The sequence below is a fragment of the Oncorhynchus mykiss genome, chromosome 30 (genome assembly GCF_013265735.2).
Source record: "Oncorhynchus mykiss isolate Arlee chromosome 30, USDA_OmykA_1.1, whole genome shotgun sequence".
In the NCBI taxonomy this organism is placed as follows: domain Eukaryota; kingdom Metazoa; phylum Chordata; class Actinopteri; order Salmoniformes; family Salmonidae; genus Oncorhynchus; species Oncorhynchus mykiss.
Genome location: NC_050570.1, coordinates 15,163,265 through 15,182,542, shown reverse-complemented (window position 1 = coordinate 15,182,542; position 19,278 = coordinate 15,163,265). Strand labels below are relative to the sequence as shown.

The 19,278-nt window shown below is 40.9% G+C and overlaps 1 pseudogene; it reads right to left on the bottom strand.

Moving 5' to 3' along the window:
- Positions 1-1,309: 1,309 nt before the first annotated feature.
- On the bottom strand, positions 1,310-16,266 carry LOC110521404 (annotated as a pseudogene).
- Between the last annotated feature and the right edge of the window lie 3,012 nt (positions 16,267-19,278).

Below are 19,278 nucleotides of genomic sequence, written 5' to 3'. Positions count from 1 at the left end.
GCCCTTGCAATTAGAAGTGAAGAAAACATTTAGGTTTTGAAGCATGGAGAGATTCCGGTCGTCCTTATCTCGAGGTAGCCTATGTAGTCATGACACACATGAGAAGGGACACTCATAGCTGGTGCATGCAGTCAGACTTCATTTCTGTCAATCGACCAAGTTCAAGAAACCTTGCAGATGCGTCTGAAAATGTTCACGGTCCTCTCTTCAACTTGAATTTTAAAATAATTTGATTACATATTACACGCGCAATGACTGTTCCATGCAGTTTGATAACAATTATGAGTTTGGTGTACCACACGGAATTGAGGTGTTCACCGACTTCTTACTATACTGTTGAATTCGTCGATAGTGAAGAATCTCAGAAGGCGGCACAGCTTCTGAATTATTACCAAGAGGCAGCTCTGAAATGCAGCCGAAACTGTTGCCTTACGAGACATTGTAAGTTTACTGTATTTGTTCAGTTTTGCATTTCATCTGCCCTGTCCAACACTGGAGAGCTGCATCCTCAGCCACACATACTTTATCCTGTACAACATCACGAAAGGTGAGCCTCCATATGATACAATTTAGACACTGGAACTAAGTTGTAGGCTACTTTAGTGGTGATTGTTTCTATAATAAAACAAGACAAACTGATGTTTATTTCTGTTAATAAAACATTTAAAAAGCTTAATCATGTACTTATTGAAAACCATTTATAAACTGTTATAGCTTACATTGAGTGATTGAGATGTAGCCTATAGGCTTCAGTGAGATGACCTATCACCTGCTACACAGTTTGACTGTGGGGTTAGTTTTCTTGTCTCATTCTGGTGTGTTTCCAGACCTGTTGGTGTTTGGGAAGTACTCTACCTCCAACGTGCGGGTGTTACTCCACCTCCACACCAAACTCAATGCCTCAGAGCCCCTGGCCTCAGACAAGCGCCAGTTCAACTGACCACCACCCCGTAGCCCTGGTTAGAAGCAGGGCAGGATGCCCAGCGCCACCATCGCACCCCAGAGCTCTACTCAGGGCACGATTCATCACATCCACCCCCTCCTCCACCGTAATGCCCACCTTGGGGACCTATGCCCCCACCACAGCTGCCCCCTACATCATCCAGGAACCATTAGTGGTGTAGATAGTCCTGCAACTTATTTTCATGCAACTGTATCGCTAACTATATTTGTGTTCTTGGAGAGATGAGCTGCATAGAGAATAAATTGAAGAACGTGTCAAAACTGTAAGATCAAATTTGCTGTGAGGATCGTGGTTACTGTTGTGAGGTAATAGCTTGAGACTTGGAGTAACTGCTGATGCATGAGGTCACTTGCCTCAATATTTACATTTTATTTAAAAATTGGCACATTGTTGAATGCGTCCTTTCAGTAGGGTGCTTCTCTTTCTCTCCCTGAGCCGGAGGGGCTTGGTCAAATATTTCACAACAGACAGTTACAGGTATCAAATGCTGTGTGGTGAAATCAGAGAGGTTGGTCTCTTAACATTGCACCGGTCAACATCAGGGTGTGGAAATTAAATGCTGGTCTTTGTACTACACTACCTTTAACTACACTGTCCCACAATTGGACGTGAAGTGATAACGCTGCAAAACTGTTCAAGTGGTGAGGTGGCTATGCTTAAAACACAGCCAGTTGCTTAAACTATGCTTAACAACCATGTGATGTCTTCCTGAGCCAAAGGGGGGTTTAGGTGTCCCGAATATTGAGTGGATTTACGCTGCTACTGTTGACTCACCTGTTGAACATGCTCAATATAGTGACGATGTGACAGTTAGGGAGTCAGCCAGAGCCTCCCTACTTCTGGACCTACAGAGGTTCCACTGGCCAATGGAAAATTGAACACTGTTAGAATGTCCTCGCCAATGGCAGAATTCTGGTACATGGAATGGGAGACAGAGTGGTCAGCACAGTCCAGTGCTGCAGTAGCTGCATCCGTCTGAAACCAAGGAGTGTCGTCCTGGATGTAGGATGAGATGTTCCATCATGGGTGACAGAAGCCTCCTGTTTACTGTTAAGGCTGCAAGTTCTACCAACAAAATATAATCTAGCATTCTGGTACCCTGCAAACCATGAGCAATTTTGTATTCTACATGAGTCAAATGTAATGGAGTCCATTGTTGTTGTGAAGGGCTGCTGTTCATACAAGGACTTGTACATTGCTAGACATGACACACTTTGTTGACCTGATAGCCAGCGAGGTGAGACTGTCTCACCAACAGCACACGCATAAACATTCTTGTGCAAGGGGGAAGCTGGTTTGATGTTGATGTGTTTTTATGTGTGCCAGCTCATTTTGGAAGTGGGCTGCTCATTTGATGGCTACATGGCGCAGACCTTTGCTGAGAAGCTTGCTTAAATACCAGTCCCTCGTGGCACACCAGCCTCGGGTGGAGGTGCAAGCTGATATTTGGGTAGGGTAAAGCAATTGGCTAAGTACTGCTCTGTTTCAGCTGTTGTGGGCAGCCTAGCTGTATGGAGAAGGAGGTGCTTTCTGTACCTTTGAGTGTCATGCATACAGGGACCTTTGAAATGTTTGGATCCTTTTTTTGTAAATTTGATTGGATTCAAATGAAGTATTTAGTGTGTGTTAGACATATTAGAGTTTCAGTAGTTTCTTCACAGCTTCTCTGTACTGGAGCACGCTTCCCTCACTCTCACCCTCGTTCTTCAGTCTGGTCACAGAGTCCCTGTACCTCTGGCTTTCCTCCCTCCCCTGCTAACCCCATGTGGACCAACGTGGACAGGGCGTTCTTCTGAGAGGGGCTGTTCTCCCAGCTGTACTCCTCCATGTCTGCCACAGTCTTCTCAGACTCCCAGGCCTCCGCTTTCTAGACAGAGTAAGTGGAACAGTACAACATTGTCCGCTACATAAGCTCAAACAAAATGCTAACCAGGATTCATCAGTTTATGACTCAATATATGACAAATGATAGGTATGTGAAACATTAAGATAACGGTCTGCGATTGCCCCTCTTGGGATTGTGGGTTTGGGGACAGAGCAGTGTGGAACCCCTTGAATGCCCTGGTCAGTGATGTGATGCTCGGCTCTCCTGTCCTCTCAAAGAGATAGGGTTTCTCCATACGTGGTACGGAGTTCCTCCATCACAGCCTGTCTCTGTCCGATCACATCCCCCAGAGGACAATAGGCCCGTTGTGTGGGAGCTTAAAGCAGGGGCAGTCACAGCCTCATCAGATCCCCTGCAGCCCTGGTGTTTGGGGTTAATGACCCTCATTACATCTATATGGTTCCTAATATCCAGGCTGGCTGAGGCCCAACCCCTCCAGCGGACAGGGTGGTAGGATGGGGATGGCTGGAGAAGAGATTCTCTCCTCTTTAGCCTGACTGTCAGGGTCATTACACTATCTTCACAGGGTCAACTAGTGTTGCAGTCCCTTTCAATCACATCGATTCAGTTAGTTTGCTTTAGAATCTAAGCCATTTGATTCAGCATACAGTAGTTCACGTTTTAATCAATCCGAGTTAAAACAGGTAGGTGACCATTGGTCGGACAGACTCCATATCTTCTATTGGGTGATGACAGGGCGGCAGGTAGCCTAGCAGTTAGAGCGTAGGGCCAGTAAGGTTGCTGGTTCGAATACCCAAGCCAACAAGGCGAAACATCTGCCGATGTGCCATTGAGCAAGGCATTTAACCCTTATTTGCTCCAGGGGTGCAGTACTATTATGGCTAACCCTGTAAAACAAGACATTTCACTGCACCTATCCAATGTATGTATGTATGCATGTATGTATGTATAAATAATATAAATATATATATTTATTTATATATATATATATATAAATATAAATATATTTATTTATATATATAAATATATATATAAATATATATTTATATATATATATATATATAAATATATTTATTTATATTTATAAATATAAATATATTTATAAATATATATATATTTATAAATATAAATATATTTATATATATAAATATATTTATATATATATATATATTTATATATATATATATATATAAATATATTTATTTATATTTATAAATATAAATATATTTATAAATATATATATATTTATAAATATAAATATATTTATATATATAAATATATTTATATATATATATATATATATATATATTTATAAATATATATATATTTATAAATATAAATATATATATATATTTATAAATATATATATATATATATATATATATATATATTTATAAATATATATACATATATTTATAAAAAATATATATAAATATATATATATATATATATATATTATTTATAAATATATATATATATATTTATAAATATATATAAATATATTTATAAAAAATATATATAAATATATATATAAATAAATATATATATATTTATAAATATATATATATATATTTATTAAAAAAATATATAAATATATATATAAATAAATAAATATATTTATATATATATTTATTTATATATATATATATTTATTTATATACATTTTATATATATATATATATATATATATATATATATATATTTATTTATATACATTTTATATATATATATATATTTACAGGAGGACATTTGTGGGTTTTATTACTGGAGTGGAGCACAGAGGAGTGGAGCACAGAGTACTGGAGCACTCAAATAAGAGATGGACAGATGAAATAGTCTCTTGGGGATTGGAGTTCCTCTAGTGCCCAACAGGGGAGATGTTGGGCACTAGAGGCACATGCTGTGCTGTGGTGGAGGACTGTGCTCTGTCACAGTGGAGCACTGGTTTGGATCAACAGCCCACAGTGGAATTAGCAACAGGCCCAGAGTCTGTCTCACTGAGTGAATAGATAGAATCACCCAAGCGGCGGCTAACAAGCGGCCTCTTTGTGGGCTAGCGTTACTACCTGAGCACAGCTTCCCCCGACCGGTGGGCTGCACTGTGCCTTCCATTGTGTATGCAAAGGGCAGCAGACAGTGTTCCGCTTCCCGGCTTTTACGCCATTCCCCAGAGAGACAAAAAGCCAAGGCTTTTTAACCAGCTAAATCCTGCTGCCTTGGTGAGAGAACTACCAAAGGCACAATAGGGAGAGCCATTAAGTCCCTTGTGGCTGTACTCTCATGTGAAAACAGCCTGTGCTGGTGACCCTGACGGTGGAGATCTCAGGTGTTGGTTGGAGTGCTGTGAATAAGTGGCAGGGTCAGCATCAGATACTGGAGTCTGTTTTCTCCTGTTTAGAGGGGAAATGCCAGTGGTGACAATGCTGCTGTATGCCATCCCTCTGCCTATTCTCCTCATGCATCATACCTCCCTTATGGCCTTACTCTTTCACACGAAGGGGAGAAATAATGATTCACTTGAATAGTGAATCCCTGAAATGACTTGGATGAAAGGCAACATAAAAGCCTGTAACACTTTCTATTTACAAAGCCCTAATGTTTATACACGCCCTTTACCTGTAGGGATGGTTTATGGTATCATGTATCTCTTTCCTAGTCCATTAGGGGTCTCTGATGCTTTGCACAGTGATGGCCTTGGCTGCCTGACCATCTGTCCACTCACTGTCTACCTATTAGCAGATGGGCTGGCTGGGTAGTGAGGTTAGGCGGAGGATCATGACTACTCAAGCTCTTTGGTACTGACCAGGGTCACATTTGGGAGGATGCTACATACTGAACGGAGCAGCTAGACATGTCATGAATAGAGCTGGGAATTTATTGTACATCTGACCTTTCCATATTCTGTCCTGTTGAGCACATCTCTGGACTTGACTAGTCAGAGTAGTAGAATTAGACACTTACCCAGGACTCGTGATAAAGGACAGTCAGGAGGTACATGGCGTAGTCATAATTCTGCTGTCTCACAGGGCAGCTGAAGGAGCAAAGGGGAGAAAAGAAAGAAAAACATTTCAGAAAATAGTATTAGTTGAAATAGAGCCCCCATTTAAAATATATTACTGTAAAGCAACTGTAGTGAAGGACCAACACCTTATTGGTAACAGCACATTGAACAACAGGGGGTGCTGCTTACCTGTCAGTGGTGATGGTGAGTGTGTCTGTCTTTGCAGTACCTCTCTCCTACCAGTTTAACTATCTTCTTCCTGGCATGGTTGTCCAAGTTCAGACTGGAGAGCTTCACCTGAGTGGACAAAGACACATACATCTGACATTATAATACTGAAACTTATTGGCTTTGGCAAATTGATTCAAATAAAACCAGAAACACACCAGAAACAGATGCAGTCATCCCTCAATCTGAAATAATATGCACTGTGCCACACTAAATATTGAAACTCTGCAGCGGTAAGTCAGTTAATGTTTAAACTCAGTCTACTGAATGGAATTTAAATCATGGAAAATGACAAGCAGATATGGTTCATGCTGCAAAAAGCATTGTTCCTCCTTACAGCTTTGTGACAGCTGAAGTTCATGGAAGAGAAGAAGTGAATAATGAGACGTGAAGAGGCTTTTCAGGAGAAGGATTATAGGCTATTCTCTCGCATTGTTCCAGCACAATGTCAACCAAAACAAAACCTTAAAAAAGGTCACATTTCTCATTATTGAGACTAAGACCCTTACCCCCATTGGTCAAATCTCCTTACTTTCATCAGATTAGTCACATAGTTATTTAAAGAGAGGCCATGCTACTGAGTGATCAGTAAGCCCTTTGCAGATCGGGTGGAAAACAAAAGATTACTGCAGGTCTTAACGGACATTGCGCTGCTTGCTTAGCAAGTACCACTTCCTTCTGATTTGGCTCATACGGACACTCAAACACAGGATATCTGCCTTGCAAACACATGTAACCACCCTCCTGAAGCGTCTTACAATCAATGTCATGCATCTTCTAAAGCCCTTTTTACAGCAGTTGGCACAGAGTGAAATACAGATACCGAGCCTAAAACCCCAAAGCAATGCATAAGCAGTGGCTAGGAAAAACTCCCTAGAAAAGTTAGGAACCTAGAAAGAAACCAGAGAATATTCACGCCTCGGAGAAGCTAGCTATTCGGCAGCGCAAGTGGGAACACTTCAGGCTTAGGAATGGGTTTCACACGTACTATGCATGTACCTCACATGGGAGAGTTTATACACAAGGCTCACAAGTATATTATAGAAATGTGACATGTACACACGTGTGCATGTTCTACAACTGTGTGTGTGTGTGTGTGAGTGAGTGAGTGAGTGAGTGAGTGAGTGAGTGAGTGAGTGAGTGAGTGAGTGAGTGAGTGTGTGAGAACCGGTTGCCACGCGTGTTGACAGGAAATGCGTGTACATACAGTGCCTTGCAAAAGTATTCAGACCCCTTGGATTTCTTCACATTTTACTGTGTTACAAAGTGAGATTCAAATTGATTTATCATTTTGTCAACAATCTACACAAAATACTCTGTCAAAGTGGAAGAATTCATGTTAAAAACAAAAGTGCACGGAAATGAACTAACTAAAATAGTCATTGCATAAGTATTCCGCTTCCTGAGTCATTAAATGTTAGAAATGCCTTTGGCATCGTTTACAGCTGTAAATCTTCATGGGTAAGTCTATAAGAGCTTTGCACACCTGGATTGTGCAATATGTTCCCATTCTTTTTTATTTATTTTTTTATTTTAATTTAGATGTTAGAGATCATGGCTAGACAGCGATTTTCATGTCTTGCCCTAGATTTAAGCATAATTAAGTAAAAACTAACTTGACCACTCAAGAATTTACTGTCTACTTGGTAAGCAACTCCAGTGTAGATTTGACCTTGTGTTGTAGGTTATTGTCCTGCTGAAAGGTGAATTCCTCTCCCAGTCTCTGTTGAAAACCTACTTCAATCTGCTTTACCTCTAGGATTATGCTTTTTAATCCTTAAAAAATCCCCAGTATTTGATGATGTCAAGCATACCCATACCATGATGGTACCAACAGGCTTGAAAATGAGGAAGTTACTCAGTGATGTGTTGGATTTACCCCAAACGTAAGGCTTTGCATTTAGGCTATGATGTGTATTTTTTGTAGAATTACTTTAGTGCCTTGTTGCATACAACATGCAAGTTCTGTATTTATTTATCATCTGTATATTTGTATTCTTTTCACCGTGTAATAAATTAAAATGTGAATAAATCCAAGGGGTCCGAATACTTTTGCAAGGCAAGGTTACAGCCTTATTCTAAAATGTATTCAAATTGTCCAACCAATCTATACACAATGCCACAGAATGACAAAGCAAAAACTGTTTAGAAAATTTGGCAAACTGAAATATCACATTTACATACACTACCGTTCAAAAGTTTGGGGTCAATTAGAAATGTCCTTGTTTGAAAGAAATGCACATTTTTTGTCCATTAAAATAACATCAAATTGATCAGAAATAGTGTAGACATTGTTAATGTTGGAAATTACTATTGTAGCTGGAAACGGCAGATTTTTTAAATATCTACATAGGCGTGCAGAGGCCCATTATCAGCAACCATCACTCCGGTGTCCCAATGGCATGTTGTGTTAGCTAATCCAAGTTCATAATTTTATAAGGCTAATTGATCATTAGAAAACCCTTTTGAAATTATGTTAGCACAGCTGAAAACTGTTGTCCTGATTAAAGCAATACAACTTTTTTAGACTAGTTGAGTATCTGGAGCATCAGCCTTTGTGTTCGATTGCAGGCTAAAAATTGCCAGAAACAAATAACTTTCTTCTTGTTCTGAGAAATGAAGGCTATTCCATGGGAGACCTTGCCAAGAAACTGAAGACCTCATACAACGCTGTGTACCACTCCCTTCACAGAACAGCACAAACAGTCTCCAACCAGAATAAAAAGAGTGGGAGGCCCCAGGCAACACCTGAGCAAGAGGACAAGTACATTAGAGTGTCTAGTAGTTTGAGAATCAGACGCCTCACAAGTCCTCAACTGGCAGCTTCATTAAATAGTGCCTGCATAACACCAGTCTCAACGTCAACAGTGAAGAGACGACTCCGGGATGCTGTCCTTCTAGGCAGAGTTCCTCTGTCCTTTTGCCCATCTTAATCTTTTCTTTTTATTGGCCAGTCTGAGATATTGCTTTTTCCTTGCAACTCTACCTAGAAGGCCAGCATCCCGGAGTCGCCTCTTCACTGTTGACGTTGAGACTGGTGTTATGCAGGTACTATTTAATGAAGCTAACAGTTTGAGAAACAGAAGTCCTCAAAACAAGAACATTTCTAAGTAACCCCAAACTTTTGAACAGTAGTGTAAGTATTCAGACCCTTGACTTAGTACATTGTTGAAGCACCTTTGGCAGCGATTACAGCCTCTTCTTGGGTATGATGCTACAAGCTTGGCACGCCTGTATTTGGGAAGTTTCTCCCATTCTTCTCTGCAGATCAGGTTGGATGGGGAGCATCGCTGCACAGCTATTTTCAGGTCTCTCCAGAGATGTTTGATCAAGTTCAAGTCCGGGCTCTGGCTGGGCCACTCAACTCCTGCGTTGTCTTGGCTATACGCTTAGGGTCATTGTCCTGTTGGAAGGTGAACCTTCGCCCCCAGTCTGAGGTTCTGAGTGCCCTGGAGCAGGTTTTCATCAAGGATCTCTGTACTTTGCTCCGTTCACCTTTACCTCGATCCTGACTAGTCTCCCAGTCCCTGCCACTGAAAAACAACCCCATAACAGAATGCTGCCAACACTGTTCACTGAAGGGATGGTGCCAGGTTTCCTGCAGACGTGACGCTTGAATCTAGTTTCTCAGGGTCTGAGTCCATTAGATGTCTTTTGGCAAACTCCAAGCAGGCGGTCATGTGCCTTTTATTGAGGAGTGGCTTCTGTCTGGCCACTCTACCATAAAGGCCTGATTGGTGGAGTGCTGCAGAGATGGTTGTCCTTCTGGAAGGTTCTTCCATTTCCACAGAGGAACTCTGGAGCTCTGTCAGCGACTATCGGATTTTTGGTTACCTCCCTGACCAAGGCACTTCTCCCCTGATTTCCCTGTTTGGCCGGGGGGCCAGCTCTAGGAAGAGTCTTGGTGGTCCCAAAGTTATTCCATTTATAAATGGAGGCCACTGTGTTCTTGGGGACCTTCAATGCAGCATAAATGTTTTGGTACCCTTCCCCAGATCTGTGCCTCGAAAACAAGCTTGTCTCTGAGCTATATAGACAATTCCTTCGACCTCATGGATTGGTTTCTGCTCTGACATGCCCTGTCAACTATGGGACCTTATATAGATGGGCATGTGCCTTTCCAAATCATGTCCAATTAATTGAGTTTACCACAGGTGGACTCCAATCAAGTTGTAGAAAACTCAAGGATGACCAATGGAAACAGGATGCAGCTGAGAGTCTCATAGTAAAGAGTCTGAATACTTAGTTGGATAGCAACTAAAAGGGATGCAGGAGTATTATCTTTTCATTCAGATTATATCATAAAACTGGGAGTTTTGTGTGGCAAGCCTGAGAACAGTGGGCTGAAATGGTATCAGTCTGTTCCGGCTGTATCCTGGACCCTGCTTATCCTGCAATCTATCTTTGATTCTCATGCTAATCTAGGGGGATTAATGGCTAAATAATTCCTGTGTCGAGGCCGTAATCTAAGGGGAAAGTGTCAGTGGAGCAGATGGCTGGCGATTAATCACAAAATTCTTCTAGAGATAACTGTCAATTGTATTTAAGTTCCACGCCTATTGCCATTCTCCATTTGTGACAAGTATGTTCATATGATGGAATATTGCAGTCATACAGCGCTATGAAAAAGGTATGCATTGTAGAAGTATCTTAGAGCAGCGTTTTAAAGACTTAAAGGAAAGATTCACCCATTTTGAATGTTATTGTTTTTGTGCATCTGAGTAATGTCCTATCGATTCCCTAGGTCATTTCATGTTTATCGGAGGTATTGGCGTTCAAGCAGGCAGACATTTGGCCGGTATGAAGTAGCATTACAATAAAGCCACTCTCACTACACTGGAAGTTAATAGAAAGACTTTTAGATGGGGAAATTGTCTATCATACATGTTAGATTTCAATACTGGCCAATGTCAACTCGCAAGGTTGTCTTCTCTCGAATGAGCCATTGATCATACTTTTGCGTTATTCCTACCTCAAGAAATGTGTTATTTAAAAGAGGATCTAGCAAATTTCTCCTGTGTCTGCCTCTTCAGTCCAGGGTGCATTGCATGGTGTCATTGCAAAGTCTACTCTGTGGCACATCAATCTGCAAGTTGAACATGGTGAGATTGTAGACTCCTAAATTGATAGTGTCGTTGTTTAAGTGATTTTACCGCTAACTGGCTACCTCACCTGCTGATAGTGTCTTTTGTATTATTGTAAACTCAGCAAAAAAAATAAATGTCCCCTTTTCAGGATCCTGTCTTTCAAAGATAATTTGTAAAAATCCAAATAACTTCACAGATCTTCATTGTAAAGGGTTTAAACACTGTTTCCCATGCTTGTTCAATGAACCATAAACAATGAATGAACATGCACCTGTGGAACGGTCATTATGACACTAACAGCTTACAGACAGTAGGCAATTAAGGTCACAGATATGAAAACTTAGGACACTAAAGAGGCCTTTGTACTGACTCTGAAAAACACCAAAAGAAAGATGCCCAGGGTCCCTGCTCATCTGAAAATGCCTTAGGCATGCTGCAAGGAGGCATGAGGACTGCAGATGTGGCCACGGCAATAAATTGCAATGTCCATACTGTGAGACGCCTAAGACAGCGTTACAGGGAGACAGGACGGACAGCTGATCGTCCTCGCAGTGGCAGACCACGTGTAACAAACACCTGCACAGGACCGGTACATCCAAACATCACACCTGCGGGACATGTACAGGATGGCAACAACAACTGCCGAGTTACACCAGGAACCCACAATCCCTCCATCAGTGCTCAGACTGTCCGCAATAGGCTGAGAGGCTGGACTGAGGGCTTGTAGGCCTGTTGTAAGGCAGGTCCTCACCAGACATCCCGCAACAATGTCGCCGATGGGCACAAACCCACCGTCGCTGGACCCGACAGGACTGGCAAAAAGTGCTCTTCACTGACGAGTCGCGGTTTTGTCTCACCAGGGGTGACGGTCAGATTCGCATTTATCGTCGAAGTAATGAGCGTTACACCGAGGCCTGTACTCTGGGGCGGGATCGATTTGGAGGTGGAGAGTCTGTCATGGTCTCGGGCGGTGTCACAGCAGCATTGGACTGAGCTTGTTGTCATTGCAGGCAATCTCAACGCTGGGCGTTGAAGGCATCCTCCTCCCTCATCTGGTACCCTTCCTGCAGGCTCATCCTGACATGACCCTCCAGCATGACAATGCCACCAGCCATACTGCTCGTTCTGTGCATGATTTCCTGCAAGACAGGAATGTCAGTGTTCTGCCATGGCTAGCGAAGGGCCCGGATCTCAATCCCATTGAGCACGTCTGGGACCTGTTAGATCGGAGGGTGAGAGCTAGGGCCATTCCCCCCAGAAATGTCTGGGAACTTGCAGGTCCCTTGGTGCAAGAACTGGCAAATCTGGTGCAGTCCATGAGGAGATGCACTGGAGAACTTAATGCAGCTGGTGGCCACACCAGATACTGACTGTTACTTTTGACCCCCCCTTTGTTCAGGGACACATTATTAAATTTCTGTTAGTCACATGTCAGTGGAACTTTTTCAGTTTATGTCTCAGTTGTTGAATCTTGTTATGTTCATACAAATATTTACACATGTTAAGTTTGCTGAAAATAAACACAGTTGACAGTGAGAGGATGTTTCTTTTTTGCTGAGTTTATGTAGCTACATTTGCTAGCTAGCTAGCCAGCCAGCCCAAAGAGCATTGCATTTATGGATTTCCACAACGATTTTCATATTTCTACCAACCTTAATATAAACGTCAAAATGAAACATTTGTTCACAAAAAAATATTGTTCTCAGTGTTATTTAACACTGTAAATGATAGGAATGAGTGGTTTTGGATGGATTTTTCGTTTAAGAGCATAGATCCGGACAGTGGAGTAATTTCCTGAAAGGTCAACCAGACATGAGATGAGAGCTGTTTAGAGAACCTCTAGATCCCTTCAACACAAGAGGATAACCCTGCACTTTATATGGATTTGGTTGAGAAGGGTCAAATACAGGTCAGAGTCTAACTGAACTCTTAGCTAACATTTTAATCTACCTCAAACCCCCAAATCCCAGACCATGTATGCCTACAACACAGGAAGACAGACTCTCACTCTGAGGTGGACTATGCGGGTAGATGGGTTTCTGAGGGCGGTGCCGGCAGACATGTAGTCCTTGCTCTTTACTTTGACAGGGAAGTGCTCATCATATTTAGCATCTGTGTCCAGGGCAGAGGGCCACTCTGTGCAGAATGCTGCAGGGAAAGTAGAAACACAGAAAGACAATTAAGTGATAATGCCAGAGAAACCGGTGTTTGGAGGATATATTGGCACAGGTGTTGCACGCCCAATTTTTCAGTTTTTGATTTGTTCAAAAAGTTTGAAATATCCAATAAATGTCGTTCCACTTCATGATTGTGTCCCACTTGTTGTTGATTCTTCACAAAAAAATACAGTTTTATATCTTTATGTTTGAAGCCTGAAATGTGGCAAAATGTCGCAAAGTTCAAGGGGGCCGAATACTTTCGCAAGGCACTGTATCCTCCAAACACCGGCTTAGAGGGCATTATCACTTTTTTCAATGTGTTACCAATATATTCAAATACTGATTTATTAATTTATTCATACCATCTCATCCTTCCACGAGATATAGTCCGACACAAATCTAGGGTTGCTACCCAAGCCGGCTGGTCGTTCGTTCTATCGGCTCGGTTGCCAGTCTTTTTGTTGCTAAACGTCACTGTTGACGTTGAGACTGGTGTTTGCGGGGTATTATTTAATGAAGCTGTTAGTTGAGGACTTGTGATGCATCTGTTTCTCAAACTAAATATTCTAATGTACTTGTCCTCTTGCTCAGTTGTGCGCCAGGACCTCCCACTTTTTTTTAAGAGCCGGTTTGTGCTGTTCTCTGAACGGAGTAGTACACAGTGTTGTACAAGATCTTCAGTTTCTTGGCAATTTCTCACATGGAATGGCCTTCATTTCTCAGAACAAGAAGAAAGTTATTTGTTTCTGGCCATTTTGAGCCTGTAATCGAACCCACAAATGCTGATGCTCCAGATACTCAACTAGTTTAAAGAAGGCCAGTTTTATTGCTTCTTTAATAAGCACAACAGTTTTCAGCTGTGCTAACATAATTGCAAAAGGGGTTTCTAATGATCAATTAGCCTTTTAAAACAAAGTTGGATTAGCTAACACAACGTGCTATTGGAACACAGGAGTGAAGGTTGCTAATAATGGGCCTCTGTACACATATGTAGATATTCCATTAAAGATTAAATGTATTTATAAAGCCCTTTTTACATCAGCTGATGTCACAAAGTGCTGTACAGAAACCCAGCCTAAAACCCCAACAGCAAGCAATGCAGAAGTAGCACAGTAGCTAGGAAAAAAATAAATCTACCGTTTCCAGCTACAATAGTCATTTACAATGTCTGCACTGTATTTCTGATCAATTTGATGTTATTGTAATGGATGCATTTTTACAAACTTTTCGAGATAAGGACATTTCTAAGTGACCCCAACCTTTTGAATTGTAGTGTACAAAATGATGCCAATTCATGAGGCGGCAGGTAGCCTTTGTGGTTAGAGCATTGGACTAGCAACTGAAAGGTTGCAAGATCAAATCCCAGAGCTGACAAGGTAAAGAAAATCTGTTCTGTCCCAGTTAACCTACTGTTCCTAGGCCATCATTGAAAATAATAATTTCTTCTTAACTGACTTGCCTAGTTAAATAAAAGGTAAAATAAAAAATGATTTTGACTGGCTGAGAAAATCTGTCTCGTCCTGACCCAATCAGAACTATGGGACAGCTGGAGGTCGAATTTCAATATTGAAACAATGTTGCAAATTTCAAAGACAGCAAGCTTAATACAAATCTCCGCTGTTGAAAACCAAACGCTAGTCTAAAAAAAAAAAGTGAGATAATATCTAGATGCTTTTTTACAGTGGAGATCTAGTAACCTGCCTGGCTGGGCTGATGACAGTGGATTGCGCAGTCAGATTTCAACTGTGTAATAGACACCGGCTGGAACGCGGTTTTAACCAAATCAACATCCAGGATTAGACCCACCCGTTGTATAATTTTTTATTAAATACTACCACTCAATAAGCACTTTGACTTACGCTTCAGAGCTTCACAGTGTTTCTTTGTGGCTGCTGGAGTTAAGAGCAAAAAGTTTGAAATCTGAAACAGACAAGAGTTTTCATAAATGCCTGTATGATCTGACAGCACAATATATAGCCTTAAATGGTACAAATGATTTCCATCCCAATGCATAATCAAAAGCTCTGACATGTCAGTTCCTCACCTCCAACCTGACCTTGATGAGCTCTAGGTTGCCCTTCTTCTCCGGAGGCACCCCTCTCTTCACTGGGAAGCCCATGCGGACAGGCAGGGGCACAGAGCCCTGTCTGAAGGGGGCAGCGGTCAGGTACACTGCTGTCCAGTCCTGGTCTACAAGCATCCTATCTGTCCTGGGGTCACCCGCATGACACACCATGGAGACAGGGAACAGAGAAAAAGACGACTAATTAGAGATGTCACAACTTCAAAATATAGCTTTATTTCTGTCAATATACAGCTTCGTCTAAACTTGATAATACATTCCTCACAATTTGTTTTATTGGTAAATTATCTGGGCTGATTTCATGACGTGAACCTCTACCCAGGGACCACAATGTGCTGTAGCCAGAAAGAGTCATGTTGGCATGCTTGTTGGGTTGTGTAGTCTATATACAGTGCCTTGCGAAAGTATTCGGCCCCCTTGAACTTTGCGACCTTTTGCCACATTTCAGGCTTCAAACATAAAGATATAAAACTGTATTTTTTTGTGAAAAATCAACAACAAGTGGGACACAATCATGAAGTGGAACGACATTTATTGGATATTTCAAACTTTTTTAACAAATCAAAAACTGAAAAATTGGGCGTGCAAAATTATTTGTTAACGTACTTGCCTAGTAAAATAAATTAAGCTAACCAGGTCTCATTTTCTTAGAAAACAGTTAGACATAATCGGGACCATGTTAGCAGGTTCCTCGTCGTGACAGCATATTGCATGTAAACTCACCTTTATTCTGACTAGAATTATTAGTAGACAAGGCCGTCGCGTATGTAGCCCTATTTAACGTGCATGAATTCCATAAATGCGACCATTTATTTGTCCTAAGGACAAAATGTATTTGTTCATTGTGTGTGCAGCCATATTTGACCATGTTATGTCAACCTATGGCAAGTCGAGAGGGACAGTTTTTTTTAGCGAAACAGAACGCGCAGACAAGATTGGTATCAGTGCCCCCCTTTGATATAGATAATGAACTGCAATTTGCGAACAGGTGAAAGAATTTAGCCAACAAAGGTTTATTATATATTTCGAAAAATGTAGGCCTATTTTAGAATTTCCTAATTTCTTTATCTGTTAGACTACATTTTACGAGCTCAAATAACATTTCATTGTGTTTATGTAGTTTGAGTACCAGTCTCCTCAGCTAACAGTCCACTCTTGTTCATGCCACTCCTTACCAACCTGTTCATGCCACTCCTTACCAAAGATACTGGCCTTTCAGCAATCTCAATGTTCAATATGTGCTGGATTTACAACGGAGTTGCTCACTGGTTGTTGGATATAACATGACTATTTTCAATGGCAACAATTCCAGCCTAGAAAATATAATTAGAATGTATAACAACGTCAAAAATAAACATTTACCTGTTAGCTAGGCAAGTTGTTGTATTTCGAGGCTTAAAATTAACCCTAAGACGTTTTGTGGTTGGAATTGCAGTATGTATTTAGTTTGAGAATTTAGACATGAGTTAGCAACTTTTGACAGACCAGTTTCATCTCTGGACAAACAGAAAAATGTTGCTTAGCAACCGGATACCAACGTGTTCTGTGGAGAAAAAAAGGTGTTCCAATATTTGCATAATCGTTGTGATTGGAGGATAGGTGTGAGGTTTATCGAATAAGATTAATATTTAATCAGAATATTCATATTTGAAGATGGCAGACTAAAGTCAGTTTGATAATTATCTAAAAAAGTACGCTAGTGTTTCTGATTGTATTCATAATCTTACTTGGTTCATCCTTGGTAGACAATACAATTTATTTGCGCCGCTGAGGTCACGTGCGTCAGGTGGATCATGTTGAGCACAAGATGAAAGGTTCCAGTGTATTTCAGCAGCATCACTGCCGCCGTGCGCGTACTGCCACCAGCTGTTGCTTTTAGCAAGCACAACACTATCCAGTTCGTGACAGACGCACTTCAGAGACAAGCTGCGAAAGGATAGAAACAATGACCTGAGTTGTTTTTTTCTTCTAATTTCTGTATTCTAATGTTCCAACTTTCAATGGTGTCCACTGTAATTTACGCACAAACAGGTCTTACATCTGGGTACCACTTTGAAGGGAAGATAGGCTAACTGAATGTCCTCAGCTGAAAGGTAAGTTCACTTTTCTTCTTTTTTTAAATTTTTTTTTACATTAAATGAATTTGGGCTATCTGAAATTATTACTTTATTACAATAAAATATGTGAAGAGTTATATCCCTATAGGACATTTTAAAAAACTAATAGCTGAAACATCCTAATATTCCATGGCAAATACTTCTGTATTTTGTGTTCTCTGGCAGATACCTTTTTTTGAAAGCTCATCCAACACATCTGATCTGTTAGTTTGATGGCTCATACATTTATAGGTCGGTTGTCAGTTTCTTATACAGGTAAAGAGAAACATATTGACAGATGTGCTCTAATCATCATTGTTACAGTGGCTCAAATAGCTTCTAATTCACTTCCAAGACCATTTTCAACATCCTCTCACAAACGTGTTTTGCATAACCATGTTTGGTCCTAAGTATTTGAATATTCAAAGTAATAAGATGCTACTGTAAGGTTAAGAAGATATTCCTATATGGAATGATTGATGATGGATTAACTGAAGGTAACTCCTGTGCCAAAGGACTCCATTGCCTGACAGAGTTTTTGTGTGTTTGATGGTTGTCCAGCGTAGCAGAGAAACTCAATCTATGGCCTGGTGACAACAGCAGTGTTTGTGAGAACAGACTGTCATCGCATTATCTGCTGTGGAGGACAGATACGGTGGAGGGTTGCTAACCTGTTACATTACAGCCTCACACCACAAAGACTTGTTTCCGATGGATTTAGTGACCATGATCCGTTCACTTCATACCCAGGTCAATACCCAGGTCAATTTCCTTAAGGAAAAGGTTTTGACGCCTACTGAATAGTGGCCATGACTTTTATGGTGGTTGATGCTGGTCTTTAGAGAATAAGAAGGAAAGGGAGAGAGAGTGGGTAGAGGAGCTTGGACATGATGGACTATGGCCTAAATTCAGTCAATGCTATCAGGGTGGTATTACACCTGAGGTAAAGCTCTTGTGTGATCCTCTATAAATGTGTTGTAGACCTTGTGTGTGGTGACCTCTGGTCTCTACCATTGGCTAAAGAATCTATCATGCAGGGTGACACACACACACACACACACACACACACACACACACACACACACACACACACATCTGTTACCAAGATGGTCTAATGCCTCTCAACTTCGGACCGCTTGACATCCATCATCATTACCAGTTTGAGTAAAGTTACCAGTATTGTGTCTGTTGGTTGTGTTGATGTAAACAGATCACATGTGAAAGGAGATAGCTATAATGATGACGCATAGAGATGACACACTTCTCCAAATCCATAGTCACAATGGTAATCCCCTGTCCGTCCTCATCCCCTTGCAACATTAATGGACCAGAATCCTCTGTGTGAGCTCTCAGGGCTCAGGCCTGTGATGTGACTTCTACTTATGTACAGGCACAAGTCCAAAGTTCAAATATGAATCTGACGACAAGAACAGAACATTCTGAGATTCTGAGACCTGGAAGTGTTAATGTCTGATTTACTATTGTAAACAAGTGAGTTATAGCAACGGCACATATGAAGGATGAATACAAGGTAAGATATGCCATCTCAGGCATAGTCTATCATATCCAAGCTCCTTTACCCTCTGTCTCTCCATCTCCTTCTCTAGCGTCATCCACCTGAATAGGAAAATGCACTAATTACACGCAACATGCAACAATTTCAAAGATTTTACTGAATTACAGTTCATATAAGAAAATATGTCAATTGAAATAAATTCATTCGGCCCTAATCTATGGATTTCACATCACTGGGAATACAGATATGCATATGTTGGTCATAGATACCTTTTAAAAAAATAGTAGGGGCGTGGATC